This window comes from Oncorhynchus masou, chromosome 23 (genome assembly GCF_036934945.1).
Source record: "Oncorhynchus masou masou isolate Uvic2021 chromosome 23, UVic_Omas_1.1, whole genome shotgun sequence".
NCBI lineage: Eukaryota > Metazoa > Chordata > Actinopteri > Salmoniformes > Salmonidae > Oncorhynchus > Oncorhynchus masou.
The window spans coordinates 48,621,171-48,636,428 of NC_088234.1; positions in this window are offsets into that span (position 1 = coordinate 48,621,171).

Below are 15,258 nucleotides of genomic sequence, written 5' to 3' on the forward strand. Positions count from 1 at the left end.
GCAAAACATACACTTACACTCATCAACAAATGAATGCATTCACACACACACACATACACACACACACACACACACACACACACAGAGCTCTGGAAAAATGAATGGAATCAAGAGATTCCATTCATCAGTATTTGCCATCTCCTACTGTATCCAACTGACCTGTGTAATGAAGGGGGACTGAGGTGTTCTTATTTTTAAAGGCTTGAACTTTATTGTGATCTCTCAAAAAGTTGATTCATTATCTTTCATTTAATGGAAAGTCTTTGTATTTTTGTTATTTCAACTTTGGGTGTTTGTGTGTCCATACAGTTGATACATGGCAGGCATCTTACCTCTACCCGTCAACCCCTCCACTACATCATCATCATCATACTGTATACTGTGATTTACTATACTTACAGATTCCACTTTGTCCCAGGTGGGACATAAGGCCATAGACTATGAAATTACAGTTATGCTTACTATGTGCACCATACCAAAACCAGGCATAGCATAGTGAGTCATTGCCCTACCCACTCTGCCGATGAATAAAATTTTAGAACAGTGCATCACACGAGTAGGGCTCAGCTCCAGGAAAACAGTTGTTCTCTACAGTGGTAAATGCTATAAAAAATGCCTCTGAACTCAAGGTTTAATTTCCTGATTGTGTTGGCAAGTGAACATGATGTCTCAGGATGAGACAAAAACCTACTTGCATTGAAGATATCGAAAGACAGAGTGGTGAACAATTGATACGTGGGTAACATGCAGATCGATACTTTCCTGAATATTTTCATTCAGATACAATCAACATAACATCTGTCAATAATATGATTTATAGTCAGACTGAAAACATTTGCATATCTGAAGGGACTGGATAGGTGAAGCATGGTAACAGCTTCACCAAGCCTTCCAATACCCTATGAAAGTCCTGCCTACTTCCTGGTGCAAGTCCCGTATTGTTTTTGAATGGGAGTCAAATTTATGAAAATGGGAACACTTAATATATACAGTACCAGTCAAACGTTTTCACACATGTCAGGACCCGGTTACGAACTCGGGTCTCCGGTGTGAGAAACAGTCACGTAGCAAACTGAGCCACTAATAGTCGGCAGAACCCAGAAGATGAGGCAGACACAGCAGTACTTGAGACAATGTTTTAATAAAGTAAAAAGGAAAGTACTTCATGCAAAAATATAAATCCACAACGTCAAAAGTAATTCCAAGAGAAAAAGATCATCCTCCAAGTGAAAAGAAAAATCCACAAGGTGGTAGGTAAAGCAGGAAAAAAGCCTCAAAAGATAATCAAAAATAAATAAACGAGAATAAACAGAGTACCACAAGAGAGTCCAACTGGAGTAACAAATGTTCACAGCATCGCTGGGGCTGGGTGCTAACATTCAAACACAGAGCAAAGAACTGAGGAAAACTAAGGGTTTAATTACATTCAAGGGAAACGAGGCACAGGTGCAAATAATAACTGGAAACAAGGGAAAGCAAAAGTGTCAAAAAAGCACAATGGGGGCATCTGGTGGCCAAAACCGGAACAATCCTGGCCAAATCCTGACAGAATCCCCCCCTAGGAACGGCTCCTGACGTTCCTACCAGCTTTCTTGGGGTGGAGGGCCCTGAACTGTTGAATGAGGTCAGGGCCCATTATGTCTTTGGCAGGAACCCAGGAGCGCTCCTCGGGACCGTAGCCTTCCCAGTCCACCAGATACTGCCAGGACCACTGCACCCGGCGGGAATCCAGTATCCGATGGACGGTATAAGCCGGCTGGCCTCCGATGACACGGGGCGGAGGGGGAGGTCTGCCTGCCGGGACAAGGGGAGAAAAAACAACAGGTTTTAATAAGGAAATGTGAAACGTGGGATTAATCTTAAGGGATCTGGGTAAGTGCAGCCGATATGTAACGGGGTTCACTCCCCTAGCAACCTTAAAGGGACCGATGTATTTCTGGGACAGCTTGCGAGACTCCACCCGTAGCGGTAAGTTTTTTGTGGAGAGCCAGACGCTCTGGCCGGGGTGCAGGATAGGCCCGGGACGGAGACGTTTGTTGGCTTGTCGTTGGTACCGCTGTGAGGCACGTAGAAGATTAAGACGGGTCTTCCTCCACGTAAGCCGACAGCGTCTGATGAACTCCAAGGCTGGAGGCACTCCGAATACTGCCTCCTAGTCCAGGAACAATGGAGGGGCATAGCCAAGCTGACTCTCGTGCGGAGACATACCAGTGGAGGAGGAGCGTAAGGTGTTGTGCGCGTACTCGGCCCAGACAATGAAGGACGACCATGTGGATGGGTTGTTGGAGGCCATTCATCTGAGGGCGGTTTCCAACTCTTGATTCATCCTCTCGGTTTGGCCTTTGGACTCTGGGTGGTACGCTGAAGATAGACTGGCAGTGGCCCCAATGAGTTGGCAGAAGGCCTTCCAAAACCTTGAGGCGAATTGGGGACCTCTGTCGGAAACTCGGAACACATGGTTAATTGCCAACTCAGCCGTTTCCTTGGCAGAAGGTAACTTAGTCAAGGGGATGAACCTGGCCACCTTAGAAAACCTGTCGATGATGACTAGGATAGTAGTATTACCATGGGACAGAGGTAGGCCAGTAATAAAGTCCAACGAGATATGGGACCAGGGTCGGTGGGGAACAGGTAAAGGGTGAAGGAGTCCTTGAGGGCGGAAGTGAGAAGATTTGCCCTGGCAGCACACGGGACAGGCCTTGACGAAAGTGGCAACGTCTTCTTTTATGGTGGGCCACCAGAAGTTTCGCTGGATGAACTCCAAGGTGCGACCTATGCCCGGGTGACAGGTGAGTCGAGAGGAGTGCCCCCACAGAAGGACCTGAGTCCCCGCTGCGTTGGGAACAAACAACCGATTGGCAGGACCTCCTTTCGGACCCGGTTCGATAGCTTGAGCTCGTCTCACGGTATCCTCAACTTGCCACGAGATCGGGGCCACGATCTTAGCGGCAGGAAGGACAGGCATGTCAGTATCTTCTCGAATGGCAGGAGCGTAGACTCGGGACAAGGTGTCCGGTTTGAGATTCTTCAACCCTGGCCGATAGGTGAGGATAAATTGGAATCGATTGAAGAAAAGAGACCATTGAGCTTGTCTGGAGTTCAACCGCTTTGCCTGCTGGATATACTCCAGATTTTTGTAGTCCGTAAGCACTTGAAACGGTTGAGAAGCCCCCTCGAGCCAGTGTCTCCATTCCTTCAATGCCATCTTAACCGCTAGGATTTCACAATCCCCCATATCGTAGTTCCTCTCGGCCGGGGTAAGCCGGTGTGAGAAGAAGGTCCAAGGTTGGAGCTTCTTGTCTTCACCCCTCTGAGACAGGACAGCACCAACACCTACCTCTGATGCATCTACCTCCACCAGAAAAGGTTCATCCGCAGTCGGAAGTGTCAGGATGGGAACAGAGAGAATGCGCTGCTTGAGTTCTTGGAAGGCCGTCTTCAGCTTATTGTCCCCACAGAAACCTTGCGTTGTCACCCTTGGTTAAAGCTGAAAGAGGGGCTGCCACCAAGCTGAAGTTCTTGATGAACTTGCGGTAAAAGTTTGTGAAGCCCAGGAAATGCTGTACTTCCTTAACGGACTTGGGGGTGGGCCAATCCGCTGCCGCCCCTACCTTCCTGGAGTCCATTTAGACTCGACCGGGATCCACTAAAAATCCCAGGAATTGTACTCGGGAGGAATGGAATTCACATTTTTCCAGCTTAACGTACAAATGGCTGTCTAGGAGGCGTTTGAGTACTTGTCTGACATACTTTGTGTGTTCATGAAGGGAACCCGAAAAGATGAGGATGTCATCCAAGTAAACGAACACGAAGATGTTAAGCATATCCCTAAGGACATAGTTTATGAGCGCTTGGAACACAGCTGGGGCGTTGGTTAGGCCGAAGGGCATCACCAAGTATTCGTAGTGACCAGTAGGCATGTTGAAAGCGGTCTTCCACTCGTCACCGTGACTGACCCGCACAAGATGGTATGCGTTCCGCAGGTCAAGCTTAGTGAGGACAACTGCTTCCAGGAGCAGCTCAAATGCTGTGACCATAAGCGGTAGCGGGTAGCGGATACGGACGGTTATGGCATTGAGTCCCCGGTAGTCGATGCAAGGACATAATCCACCGTCTTCTTTGGCTACAATGAAAAACCCTGCTCCCGTGGGCGAGGTGGACGGACGAATGAGACCTGCTGCCAGAGCGTCCTTGATGTAGGTATCCATAGCAGCTCGTTCGGGAGGAGATAGGGAAAAGATCCGACCCCTGGGGGGACAGGTGTACGGAAACAGGTCGATGGGGCAATCGCAAAGTCTATGGGGTGGCAGCATGGTGGCCCTCTGTTTGCTAAATACCGGTTTGAGGTCATGGTAACACTCGGGAACTCGGGACAGGTCGATGTATTCTAGAGACTCGGGAGGAGAACTCGGGGAACTCGGGAAGAAACAAGTGGCTTGGCACGTAGGGCCCCACTGCTTGACAGTGCCCACAGACCAGTCGATGTGAGGGTTATGGCTGTGAAGCCAGGGGTAGCCAAGGACGAGAGGGAACTAGGAACAGGGGATCAGATGAAAGTTCATCACTTCCTGGTGTTGGGAAACTGAAAGTCGCAAGGGGGTAGTGACAAGTCCAGATCCCAGAGGGCTCCATCCAACGTAGTAACCATCATGGGGTCCCTTAGAGGTTCAGAGGGGACGCCATTCTCCTTCGCCCCCAGATACCATCCATGAAGTTTCCTGCGGCTCCAGAGTCTACCAAGGCTTGAAGGGGAAGCTTGTGGTTGTCCCAGGAAAGGGTGACTGGAATGAGCAGCCGGGAGTTGGACAGATGGAAGGAGGTTATGTTTCCCGTTACAGTCCCCCCAGGCCTGCACGGGACAGTGCGTTTCCCTGGAGCCCGGGACACATGGAGCGGAAATAGCCCGGTTTTCCGCAATATAGACAGCATCCGGCGGTCTCTCTCAGCCTGGGAGATGCGTTCAATCTGCATGGGTTCCGGTGGAGCCAGCGAGGATAAAGGTGGGGACTCGGAGCTGGGACCGATAAGAGCTAGGGCGAGAGGTCTACGGTTGAGTTCTCTCTCTCTGATGCTGGTCTATGTGTGAGGCCAACTTGATCAGGGACTCGAGGTTGTCCGGTGGTTCCCGAGTGGCCAGTTCATCTTGGATGGTGTCGGAAAGACTCTTCAGAAAGCACACTGTGAGCGCCTCGTCGTTCCAGCCACTCGTTGCTGCCACCGTGCGGAACTGGGTGGCATAGTCCGTCACGCTGCGCCGACCTTGGCGGAGAGTCAGGAGCTGTTTGGCTGAGTCCTTGAAACCTTGAAACACTCGCTTGAAATCCTCAGCAAAGGCAGAGGAGCTGGCACAGCAGTGACTTTGGGCATCCCACACAGCAGTAGCCCAGAACAGGGATTTTTCTGACAGGAAGGTGATGATATATGCGATCTTGGACCGGTCGGAAGGAAACGACGAGGGTTGCAGCTCGAAGGAGAGAGAACATTGTGTGAAAAACCCCTTACAAGCACTCGGATCACCTGAGAACCGTTGGGGAGGCGGCAGACAAGGTTCAGCCAGGGGGTTACCTGCCATGGGCACTTGAATCTGAGGTACTGGGGTGGGAGCGGTTGCCGGGGGAAGTCGATCAGATATCTGCTTTATGGAAGTCAGCATCTCCGACAGAAGTTGAGAATGTCTAGCCATTAAGGCCTCTTGCTGAACCAGAGCGGCTTCGTGGCGTTGGAGGGGGGGGGGGATACTGTCACGTTCTGACCTTTATTTTCTTTGTTTTGTCTTTATCTTTGTCTATGTTTGTGTCTATGTTTGTGTTTCTATGTTTTTTCTATTTCTGTGTTTGGCCTGATATGATTCTCAATCAGAGGCAGTTGTTTATCGTTGTCCCTGATTGAGAACCATATTTAGGTGGCCTGGGTTTCACTGTTGTTTTGTGGGTGTTTGTTTCCGTGTGCGTGTTTGGTACTATTTCGGTTTGGTTATTTCACATATTTGTTTATTGTTTTTGTATTTCATAGTGTTCAGTGCTTTTCTTATTAAAATTGTCATGAACACTTACCACGCCACATCTTGGTCCGATCCTTACTCCTCTTCAGACGAAGAGGAGGAAATCTGCCGTTACACATTCCTCCTTACAGTGCTGGTGTAACTGAGTCAGGTTTGTAGGCCTCCTTGCTCGCACACACTTTTTCAGTTCTGCCCACAAATTTTCTATAGGATTGAGGGCAGGCCTTTGTGATGGTCACGCCAATTCCTTGACTTTGTTGTCCTTAAAGCCATTTTGCCACAACTTTAGAAGTATGCTTGGAGTCACTGTCCATTGGGAAGACCCATTTGTGACAAGCTTTAACTTCCTGACTGATGTCTTGAGATATTGCTTCAATATATCCACATAATTTCGTTCTTCATAATGCCATCTATTTTGAGAAGTGCGCCAGTCCCTCCTGCAGCAAAGCACCCCCATAACATGATGCTGCCACCCTCGTGCTTCACGGTTGGGATGGTGTTCTTCGGCTTGCAAGCCTCCCCCTTTTTCCTCCAAACATAACGATGGTCATTATGGCCAAACAGTTATATTTTTGTTTCATCAGATCAAGGGACATCTTTGTCCCCATGCACAGTTGCAAACCGTAGTCTGGCTTTTTTATGGAGGTTTTGGAGCGGTGGCTTTTTCCTTGCTGAGCGGCCTGTCAGGTTATGTCGATATAGGACTCGTTTTACTGTGGATATAGATACTTTTGACACCGTTTCCTCCAGCATCTTCACAAGGTCCTTTGCTGTTGTTCTGGAATTGATTTGAACTTTTCGCACCAAAGTACGTTCATCTCTAGGAGACAGAACGCACCTCCTTCCTGATCGGGATGACGGCTCCGTGTCCCATGGTGTTTATGCTTGTGTACTATTGTTTGTACAGATGAACGTGGTACCTTCAGGCATTTGGAAATTGCTCCCAAGAATGAACCAAACTTGTGAATGTCTACAATTTTTTCTGAGGTCCTGGCTGACTTCTTTTGATTTCCCCATGATGTCAAGCAAAGAGGCACTGAGTTTGAAGGTATGCCTTTAAATACATCCACAGGTACACCTCCAATTGACTCAAATTATGTCAATTAGCCTATCAGCCTAAAGCCATGACATCGTTTTCTGGAATTTTCCAAGCTGTTTAAAGGCACAGTCAACTTAGTGTATCTAAACTTCTGACCCACTGGAATTGTGATACAATTAATTATAAGTGAAATAATCAGTGTGCAAACAATTGTTGGAAGAATTACTTGTGTCATGCACAAAGTAGATGTCCTAACTGACTTGCCAAAACTATAGTCTGTTAACAAGACATTTTTGGAGTGGTTGAAAAACGAGTTTTATTGACTCCAACCTAAGTGTATGTAAACTTATCACTTCAACTGTATTTACAAAATGTCCCGTAGCTCCACAATATAGACAGCCCTGGGTGTGGAGTCGGTGGAAGCTCTACCCAGGTGCATGGACTCCAAAGGGTGCAAGTCGACAGCCCTCAGTGATTCCCGAGTGAACTCGGGTGACGTCAGGGTCACTCGGACATGTAGACTTCGGGATTCTTCGGAGGCGAGGTGGGAATCGAGGTCGAACGAGGGCGTCAGGGCACAAATTCCCTCTCCCTCCTACGCTCTTGAAGCTACCCATTGATCCAGATGGTCAAGGCTATGAGGGAGTCTAGGTAAATGGGCAGCTCCAAGGGCGAGAGCTCATCTTTGATCACCTCCGATAATCTGTGAAGGAACATGTCGAACAATGCTTCTGGGTTCCAGGCAGTCTCAGCCGCCAATGTGCAAAAAATCCACCACGTAGTCTGCCACACTACAGGAGTCTTGACATAGCTGGAGCAGCTGACGAGCAGCCTCTCTTCCAGTCAACGGAGAATCAAACACATTCCGAACTTCCGCCAGGAACTCCTCCAGACTGAGGCAGACGGAGGACTGTTGCTCCCACACAGCCGTGGCCCAGGCGAGTTCCCTCCCGGACATCAGCATTATGCTGTACACTATCCTCGAGCGGCCCGTGGGAACGAAGAAGGCTGCAGCTCAAAAATGAGGGAGCAATGGGAGAGAAAAGCCTGGCAGGTTCCAGAATATCCAGCAAAGCGCTCCGGAGGAGGTAAGCGGGATTCTCTGGACACTGGGGTAGGCTGGGAGATTACGGATGTGACCCGCTGCCCAGTGGGGAATTCACAGAATTGCTCCAGCAATGTATTGAACGCCTGGTCATGGCGTTCTGCCAGGGTATGGAGTCCCTCCATAAGACATTGCAGTAACTCCTCGTGTCTTCCAATGGTGGCTACTTGCAGGGAGACAGCATTGTGAAGCTGGTCTGAGTCTGCTGGGTCAGCCATGGCCAGTTCGTACTATCAGAACTCAGGATAAGAGCATTGAGCATTATGTTGTGACAAGATAGGGGTGGTATACAGAAGATAGCCCTATTTGGTAAAAGACCAAGTCCATATTATGGAACAAAACAGCTCAAATAAGCAAAGATAAATGACAGTCCGTCATTACTTTACTTTAAACCATGACGGTCAGTCGTTCCGACAAATGTCAAGAACTTTTAAAGTTTCTTCAAGTGCAGTTGCAAAAACTATCAAGTTATCAGAACTCAGGATAAGACCCAGATGCAGACAGCTAGAGTCACAGATGTTTATTGACCCAAACAGGGGTCAGGCAAAAGACAGGTCAAAGGCAGGGCAGAGTCAATAAGGTTCAGAACAACAGGCAGGCTCGGGATCAGGGCAAGCAGAATGGTCAGAACCGGGGAAACAAAACTTGAAAAAGCAGGGAGACGGGAAAATACGCTGGTAAGACCTGACAAGACAAGACGAACTGGCAACGGACAAACAGAGAACACAGGTATAAATACACTGGGGATAATGAGGAAGATGGGTGACACTTGGAGGAGCACAAAGACAGGTGAAACAGATCAGGCGCTATGATGAAACTGGCTCTCCACAGGATAGGAAGACCCAGAGTTACATCTGCTGCAGAGGATAAGTTCAATAGAGTTACCAGCCTCAGAAATTGTAGCCCAAATAAATGCTTCACAGAATTCAAGTAACAGACACATCTCAACATCAACTGTTCAGAGGAGATTGTGGCCTTCATGGTCAAATTGCTACAAAGAAACCACTACTAAAGGACACCAATAAGAAGAAGAGACCTGCTTTCGCCAAGAAACACGAGCAATGGACATTAGACCAGTGGAAATCTGTCCTTGCTCTGATGAGTCCAAATTTTTGGTTCCAACAGCCGTTTCTTTGTAAGACGCAGAGTAGGTGAACGGATGATCTCAGCATGTGTGGTTTCCACCGTGAAGCATAGAGGAGGAGTTGTGACGGTGTGGGGGTGCTTTGCTGGTGACATTGTCAGTGATTTATTCAGAATTCAAGGCACACTTAACCAGCATGGCTACCATAGCATTCGGCAGTGATACGCCATCCTATCTGGTTTGCACTTAGTGGAACTATCATTTGTTTTTCAACAGGACAATGACCTAACACACCTCCAGGCTGTGTAAGTGCTATTTGACCAAGAAGGAGAGTGATGGAGAGCTGCATCAGATGACCTGGCCTCCACAATCACGTGCATTCCAGGTGACTACCTCATGAAACTTGTTGAGAGAATGCCAAGAGTGTGCAAAGCTGTCATCAGGGCAAAGGGTGGCTACTTTGAAGAATCTCAAATATAAAATATATTTGGATTTGTTTAACACTTTTTTGGTTACTACATGACTCCATATGTGTTATTTCATAGTTTTGATGTCTTCACTACTATTCTACAATGTAGAAAATAGTAAAAATAAAGAAAAACCCTTGAATTAGTAGGTGTGTCCAAACCTTTGACTGGTACTGGTTATCAATTAAAAAAATGCAATTGTTCAATCCACGAACATAAATATTATTTTACATGCATCTTAAAATGACCACGTTTTCATGAATTTGATGATACAGTATAAGCATGAAGCCCATTCAAAAATAGTACGGGACTTGCACCAGGAAGTAGGCGGGACTTTAATAGGGGATCGGCACAGAGAAGCTGCTATATTGCTTACACCAATCCTGTTCTCAAATCTGCTAACACCAAATTGCATCGCCAGTACTGTGTATATAGTACGCAGTAACTGAATTTAAAGCAATCTATTACCCTTGCTATGTAATACTTCTGAAGATACAGTAGATATATGGCTTTGGCTTTACACAGGGGGTGTTTGATGTGAAATGACCATGTAGGTAAGGGAATAAACAGTGAAGAGCTGGTTTTACACAAGTCGAATGGATTAGATGAATTACATCTGCACAAGTACCAGGCTGTGATACATCCCAACAGTATGCTCTCAATGGTGCTCCTGTAGAATACTGAGGGCCCTTGGGAACAGTCCACATTTTTTCAGCCTCCTGAGGGTGAAGAGTTGCTGTCGGGCCTTCTTCACCACGGTGTCTGTGTGGTCTCCACAGCGGCCCTGTTGAGGAGGGGTTGTGCCCAGCCTGGTTCCTCCTGTAGTTCATAATCAGCTCTTTTGTTTTGCTGACGTTGAGGGAGAGGTTGTTTACCTGGCACCACTCCATCAAAGTGCCTACCTCCTCTCTATAGGCTGTCTCGTCGTTGTTGGTAATCAGGCCTACGACTGTTGTGTCGTCAGCAAACTCGATGATGGAGTTGGAACTGTGTGAGGCCACACAGTCATGGATATACAGGGAGCACAAGAGAGGACTGAGGACGCACCTTTGTGGGGCCCCGTGTTGAGGATCAGTGTGGAGGAGGTAATGTTGCCTACCTTCACCACCTGGGGGACGACCCGTCAGGAAGACAAAGGCATGCACTGCAAGGAAAATAACAGATGTTCGCATAATGAATGAAAATTGCAAAGGGAGGTTGTGAATTTGTTCCGACATGTCTGCAACCAAGTCAAATGGTTTCGCCTGAAGGTAGGATTCTGGAATCAGAAGAGAAAAAAGGATGGCTTCTTGATTCATGTTTCACTTACTGTCTCAGCTTCAGGTCTAAACATGTAGTACTCTCATAGCTAGACTTCTCTTTAATGAAAGTCTCTGAAGTGTCAGGTGAGGAGTTCTCTAAAACAAAGAAACCCTCCCCCTCTGTTTGCACAGGCCCGAGCACCACACTGCGCACATAATTTAGTCGTTTGTGCCTCATATATAGTAAACTACAACACTAAGTCAGAAAAAGCAGCCATGTTGAAAATGTTACAAGTCTTTGTGTCATACCTCTAACATTCTTCGACAACAACATTCTTCACATACTTTGTATCCTTTAAGTTCAAAGATATTCTTAGTTTAACAATCCATGACAGCAAGGCCCTCCAGTAGGTGATGAAGAGGGCCCAGTACATCACTGGGACCGTGCTCCTACCCATCCAGGACATCGACTTGAAACGGTGCCTGATGAAGGCACACAGCATCATCAAGGACCCCATTTTTTACTTGTTATTTTTATTTGTTATTCACTGTTCCACTATTGCTATTTTTATCTCATCATTAACTTGGCATTGTTTGAAAAGGAGCTGTAAGTAAATATTTCACTGTTAGTCAACACTTGTTGTCTACGAAGCATGTGACAAATACAATTTGATTTGATACACCTCAGCCATGAGCTGCTCTCTCCTTTACCGTTGGGCAGACTGTACCGGAACATGAGGTCTAACACCAACAGGCTCAGATACAGTGTCTATCTACAAGCCATCAGACTGTTGAACTGGACTGACCACCTGCTCTGATTCTCTGCACCTAACATATACACTACCGCTCAAAAGTTTGGGGTCACTTAGAAATGTCCTTGTTTTTGAAAGAAACGTTTTGGTCCATTAAAATAACATCAAATTGATCAGAAATACAGTGTAGACATTGTTCATGTTGTAAATAACTATTGTTGCTGGAAACTGCAGATTTTTAATGGAATATCTACATAAGCGTCCAGAGGCCCATTATCAGCAACCATCACTCCATTGCTCCAATGGCACGTTGTGTTAGCTAATCAAAGTTTATCATTTTAAAAGGTTAATTAATCATTAGAAAACCCTTTTGCAATTATGTTAGCACAGCTGAAAACTGTTGTTCTGATTAAAGAAGCAATAAAACTGGCCTTCTTTAGACTAGTTGAGAATCTAGAGCATCAGCATTTGTGGGTTCGATTTCAGGCTCAAAATGACCAGAAACAAAGACCTTTCTTCTGAAACTCGTCAGTCTATTCTATTTCTATTATTTTGCTATTCCATGTGAGAAATTGCCAAGAAACTGAAGATCTAGTACAACACTGTGTACTACTCCCTTCACAGAACAGAGCAAACTGGCTCTAAACAGAATATAAAGAGGAGTGGGAGGCCCACAACTGAGCAAGAGGACAAGTACATTAGTGTCAAGTTTGAGAAACAGACACTTCACAAGTCCTCAACTGGCAGCTTCATTAAATAGTACCCGCAAAACACCAGTCTTAACGTCAACAGTGAAGAGGCGACTCCGGGATGCTGGCGGAGTTGCAGAGCAAAAGCCATATCTCTCTCTTTCTTGTATTATTTATTATTGCTGTTACATTATCGAGAAGGAACCTGTAAGTAAGCACTTCATTGGACAATGTATACCATGCGTACCCGGTACATACGGCTAATACAACTTGAAAACTAATGCTGCTCGAGCCATGTCTTGCATTTGTAAGTCCTCCTATGCAGCTCGTCATTGTGGAATGTCGAGGGGAGGGGGTCTTTTTTTCTTGCCGATGTGACTGGCTCTGATAGGTGAATAGTTAGACGCTGTCAATACGGATATTGGGACTATACGTAAGTGGTACCTATTGTAAGGGAAAGAATTCTGAGAATGCGACAGGCTGCTTTTTCTAGCCTACCTGCTCCATTTGTAATGACACTGATGTCCAATCCACACAACATTGTATCAAGGGTTACACACCTACAATTTGGAATCAAGGGCAATCATCTGTAATGAGTTTAGCATAATGGTTATGACAAGAGGTGGAAAAGTGACATGTTCTTTAAAATCTGGGTTAATCAGGCAGGGTGAAGTAAAGACCAAACACAAAGGGAAAGTTTCAATGGCATGGTTCTGTCCATAACTTTGCAATCAAGTCTCAACACATTCTATTTCCATCTTATGCTTGTCTCAGCTCTTACGTAATATCAATAAGTTACTTTAAAATGCATGCAAAGATTTAAACAAAAACATACCCTAATGTACACATTTTTAAAAAGCACAGGAAGCTGTGGAGCACAGGAAGTAGGCCTCCATGTTCTATAACCATTCATGTCACAACCTTCAGTAGTCATGTGCTCTCACCTACTGCTTGCTACATAGATGGGTTGGTTGTCTAGTAACAAAACTGACCCGTGCACAACTATGACGCAAAACAGACAGGGTTGGCTTACATTGTTGACAGTATATTTAGTCTCTAATGTACAGTATATTGAAAACATAAATAAAGTTGAACAATGAGCACTTGCCTCAAAAACATTATAACAGTTAGACATAACATCAGTAAAAAAAAACTCAAAACAAGACATGGTATCAAGAACAACATAAAACTAACAAACAATCCACTTCCGATTCCCCACATGGCAGTTTGTCATTGTTATCTAGCCATCCAGAAAATCAACACATGGCGTTCTGCCCCATTGAAGTGGGTGCATCGTTTGTGGCATTCATAGCTAACCCGTCTATGCTTTCTGCCAACAAGGATCCACCATGCCTCCAGACTGCCTTTCTTCCTGTAGGCGGCCGCCTCGAACTTCTTCTTGTTTGATGAGGTTCAAAGGCGGTTGGCATCCAATTAATGTTGCATTACCGCCACCGACTAGACTGGAGTGTAACTCCCTTATACTTTGCTTGGAAAAAGGGAGAAAAAAATAAAATACTACCATCTAACCCTACACTCATTAACAATCCACCACCATACTCCACTATTTAAACCTATCTAGTCCTACCCCAGGCCAACAGCCTGAAAGGACAGGACACCACCACTCAACAAACCCTGTAACTCTTCTGACATCCAATCTAATACACGCAAATACTTCTCTGCAGCTGCCACCACAACCTCTATTTTCTGTGACTTTACATGGCCAAAATGATGTGGACACCCCTTCAAATTAGGGGATTCGGCTATTTCAGCCACACCCGTTGCTGACCAGTGTATAAAATTGAGCACACAGCCATGCAATCTCCATAGACAAACATTGGCAGTAGAATGGCCGTACTGAAGAGCTCAGTGGCTTTCAACGTGGCACCGTCATAGGAACAACGGCTCATCCGCGAAGTTGTAGGCCACACAAGCTCACAGAATGGGACAGCCTAGTGCTAAAGCGTGTAGCGCATAAAAATCTTCTGTCTTTGGTTGCAACACCCACTACCAAGTTCCAAACTGCCTTTGCAAGCAACGTCAGCACAATAACTGTTTGGCCCTTAGTTCCAGTGAAGGGAAATCTTAACGCTACAGCATACAATGACATTCTAGACGATTCTGTGCTTCCAACTTTGTGGCAACAGTTTGGGGAAGGCCCTTTCCTGTTTCAGCATGACCCCTGTGCACAAAGCGAGGTCCATACAGAAATGGTTTGTGGAGATCGGTGTGGAAGTGTAACGGTTCTCTTGAGTTGAAGGAGAGGCGGACCAAAATGCAGCGTGGTTTCTATTCATGGTTCTTTAATAAAGAAAAAAACTATACATGAATAGCCAAACAAAAACATACAAAACCCTAAACAGCCCTATCTGGTGCAAACACAGAGACAGGAACAATCACCCACAAAACCCAACACCAAACAGGCTACCTAAATATGGTTCCCAATCAGAGACAATGACTAACACCTGCCTCTGATTGAGAACCATATCAGGCCAAACATAGAAATAGACAAACTAGACATGTAACATAGAATGCCCAATCAGATCACACCCTGACCAAACAAAACATAGAAACATACAAAGCAAACTATGGTCAGGGTGTGACAGGAAGAACTTGACTGGCCTGCCCAGAGCCCTGACTTCACTCCATCGAACACATTTGAGGTGAAATGTAACGGCGACTGCGAGCCAGGCCTAATTGCCCAACATCAGTGCCCGTCCTCAATAATGCTCTTGTAGCTGAATGGGAGTAAGTCCACGTAGCAATGTTCCAACATCTAGTGGAAAGCTTTACCAGAAGAGTGGAGGCTGTTATAGCAGCAAAGGGGGGGAACTACTCCATATTAATGCCCATCATTTATGAATGACATGTTCAACAAGC